Consider the following 4525-nt stretch of genomic DNA (forward strand, 5'->3'; position numbering starts at 1 on the left):
AAGGTAATTTATTAGTTCAAAATCGCGTAGAAACTTTACATTTTTTATTTAAATTTTTTTGTAGAAGCGTAATTTAAATAAAACAATGGACGGTGGCTAATACGTCAAATGTCAAATGTTTTTGACAAACGGTATTCAATTACTTTTAATAGGATGTTTACGTGAATATTATTTAATTATGATTAAATTGTAGTAAGTAGTTGTGTTCTTATACGCAAAAAAATGTTATTAAATGGGCTGCAAGTGTTACTAGAAACTCAAAATATCAACTTTTTTGAAATGTTAATATGAAAATGCACTTTTTGGCATATTTTTCTCAAACACGGTGCTGTGAAACATCTTATTTGTCTAAGTATATACTCATTGGTATTTATAAAACATTTTGTAGGTTATATTATTTTTTATTCATGTTATTTAAATTCAGAACCTAAATTTGGTATCGATCAAAGCGACATTTTGTCGAATAATATTTTCCCAGTTATAATTTCCCAGAATTTATCGAAGAATAGATAGTAATATATGAAGGTCCGGGGTAAAAAAGGTTTACCATCTATGTGTCAAAAACCAGTAAAGTTTAGCATCGTTCAACAACAATATTTGAAAGTAGAGGGAAAAAGATGTATAACCAGCTATAGCCTTGATTCTCATGACTTTTCTATCGGGATATAAACATTAATCTTCGAAAATCCATAATAAAAGTATTTTCTTTTGTTGGTAGTTTTTTAGCATAAGTTATAAAAGTAATTATTTTGTAAAATAAAAAGGGTATAGGTAACAAATTTTTGAAAGGCAGCAAAAAAGCACATTTCTACAGTGATGAAGTAGCTGGCAGTCAGATAATAGTTTCTTTGGAATGTGTTATTTGTTGTGATATAATTGGTTTGGTTTTCAAAATATGGTTCATATTTGTTCAAAGTCAAATTGGACTTTTGTGCTTTGCCCTGCTCTACACATATACTTTTTAAAAAATTACTTTAATTCATCGAATATTACTTGAAACTTTTCCAAAAGCAGGTCAAAGGAAAAATACTTAATTCATTTTCTATCTGTCCTCGCAAATATTTGAAAATTTTGTATATGCTCAGGAGTATTATTTACAATTATACACGAGAATCCAAGAAGAATCTGAAAAACTTGAAACGTAATCAATAAGTCGAAAGACCAAAAAAGACTTGGATTGTATTATACCATGTTTTCTATAGAAAGTGTATGAAACTTGCAGTTTGATTGTGTTGACAAAATATAGACAAATTAATGGGGGTTTATAATTCCTCATTATATATAGCATTCAAATAACACACATTATTAATATTTTTGATTCTCTAGAAATTGTTTAGAAAGAACCTTACTTAGCAAAACAACTTTTGCCGGGTCAGCTAGTATATATATATATATATATATATATTTACGAGGTCTGTTCAAAAAGTACCCGGAATTTTCGTTTTTTCAAAAAAATATTTATTTATTCGTCTACATTAATGTGGTCCCCTTCAAAGTAGTCCCCCCCAGATATAATACACTTATGCCAGCGTTTTTTCCAATTTCGAAGCACCCTTGATATTCACTTTTTGATATGTCCTTGAGCACTCTCAGCGATTCGGCCTTTATTTCTTCAATCGAGGAAAACCGCCGTCCTTTCATGGGTCTCTTCAACTTTGGGAATAGGAAAAAGTCACACGGAGCCATATCTGGTGAATTTTTGCACTTTGCAACACTTTATTTCATTTTTTACGCAAAATTTAATACAAATTCTTTGACTTTTTCAATTCTTCCATTGTAAAAATCGCCGAGCTCAGAAAAAACACGTCGAACCTTAGCGACTACCACAGACAAAGTAAACAGTGAATATAGCTGAAAATTTCATCATACTTTAGGGGCATGTATACCAACACAATAAAAAAAAAATTTTGACAATCAGACACTCCAGACCCGCGAAATTTAATTATTAGTAATTCCGGGTACTTTTTGAACACACCTCGTATATATATATATATATATATATATAATATGAAATTCTTCTGTAACTATGTATGAATGAATAATCCTCCTAAACTATAATTCGGATGTTCATAAATCTTCGTAAGTTTGTTAAGAGAATTTTGTAGAATTTTTAGATTCATAAAAATATAGTTAGATTGTAGAAAAAAATGGAAAAAATGAACAAAACACCGCTTATCTATCATTGATTGACATTGAAAATATTTGAGGCATTATTGACATTAAAAACAAAATGAAGACTGTCGTTTGCTAAACATTTCTATTTGCTTATAGGCTAAGACAATATTAGAATATATTAAATTTATAATAATAAATAAAGAAAAATGTAATGTCTACATTATTATCACCGAAAAGCAGCTGAGATGTGCCAAAAATTAAAATAATACAAGATACATGGAGTCCAACATTAACATGCAGTTGTTGTAGAATGTCAGTGAATATACCCTATATAAATCTAATTGACTGATTATTATTTTTCAACTAATGCATTCGTGTTTTGCCTTGCTTTACTAAATCACAATACAAAACAAATTACTTATTCAAAAAATTATATAGAAGTTTCATTGTGTCATACATTCATATGTTTGGCATTAGATACGAAATATTAATCAAGTCAATGGAGCGTTTTGTGTTTGAATTTTTTTACTGTGCTCCAGTTTGCGTAAAATTTTGGAATTAGGTTCATCTTACTCTCAAGTTCAAAAGTGAAAATAATTTATAATTTGAATTTCACAGTATAATTAAAGAGTTAAGTGTAGGAATTGAGACTCATCATTTTTTTAAAGCAGTACATTCAAGATCACAGGTTTTATAAAAATGAAAATTGAATTGTAGGACAAAATCTGTCGGGTCATCTAGTATATATATATATATATATATATATACATATATTATCCATTATATATATAAATACATATACAATAATGATTTTCTATTAACAAAGGAAAATACTGGTGTAGCCTTCTCTCCCATTGTTCTCTCGATCTCTCCACCGTTTTCTCCGCAGAATAATAATTTATTCCACGGAATAGGCGGACACAGAATAAACTCTGCCATTATTATCAAAAGGTCCACAATAGAAAACCGACGAGGAATTCTTCTTGCACGGCGACAAAAGGTTTACTCCACCGACCCTTACCTTTCGTTTCGCTTTTAATTATTATTGCTACGGTGGAGGCATTTATATTATTAGCCACAGGGAAAATAGATTTAGTAATAATATATATATAATATATATATATATATATATACTAGATGACCCGACAGACCTTGTCCTGTACCCACATCTACGTTTTTTACCGTTGAGGTAAAAATGACAATTATTGTTTTCGAATTACTATTTACACCAATGAGTGATGTTAAATGTAAAACAGCTTCAAATAGAATGATCATTCTCAATTCCCACAGTTAACACTTAAATTATGCTTTTAACAAATATTAAAATATGTTCAACCAAATTGTATATTAAAAATTATACACTGCTCTATCAATCTACGATCAACAAAATTATTGCAGTAAATAGAGAGGAAAAAAATCGTATGCTTTTTTAATTTTTTTTATTGTGCTCCAATTAGCTTGATATTTTGAAAATATGCTAATCTTAATCTAAGTTCAGAAGTGAAAACAATTTGCATTATTTCACCACCCCCGGCATTAATTGGATTATAACTCTTTTAATTCTGATTTTATCAGAACTTGTAATATACTATTTTAAAGGTAATTAAATGAGCTACAACTTTCCGTATCATACATTTTTCCGTAATATCTCTTATTTGAAATGGCGAAGGGTTAAAGGGCTTGAAAAACACTCTGGTTCAACCAGCCGCGCACTTTTTAAACAATCATAACTCTATCAAAATTTGTGTAGCAGAAAAATAATAAAAAGCTATGATTGGTCTGAAAAGGCCTTCAACATACATCGATATACCTTTATACGTATCTTTTATTCTGTTAAAGATGTAATAATAAGAAATTGTTTTTTTTTTAATAGTTTTTTTTTATGAAATCATGAGCTTTTTGGAAATCGTTTGCTCCAAAGTTATGGTATTTTCTAGAATCCATCAAGATCTCTTAACCAAGTCAATTCTAGATTCTAATGAATACGATTATTTTTAATTTTGGTGGAAATGGCTCCCATAAACTATTTGATTTAAATGAAAAAAGCGTAATTCCAAATTTTTATGCAAGTTGGAGCACAGTAAAAAAATTCTGACCCAAAACGCTCCATTGATTTGAGTAAATATTCCGTGTGCAATGCCAAACATATGAATTTTAAAACACATGAAACTTCTAAATAATTGTTTGAATAACTAATTTTTTTGTATTATGATTTAGTAAAGTAAGGCAAAAACGACTGCATTAGTTAAAAAATAATAATCTGTCAAATAGAATTATATAGGGTATATTTACTGACATTCTTCAACCGTCAGACGCATGTTGACTGTATTATATTATTTTAATTTTTTGGAACATCTCAGCTGCTTTTCGGCAATATTAATAAAGACATCACTTTTTTCTTATTCATATT

This window comes from Ctenocephalides felis, unplaced genomic scaffold (genome assembly GCF_003426905.1).
Source record: "Ctenocephalides felis isolate EL2017-DRISC unplaced genomic scaffold, ASM342690v1 CF-g0.4_SCAFFOLD_03572, whole genome shotgun sequence".
Lineage (NCBI taxonomy): Eukaryota > Metazoa > Arthropoda > Insecta > Siphonaptera > Pulicidae > Ctenocephalides > Ctenocephalides felis.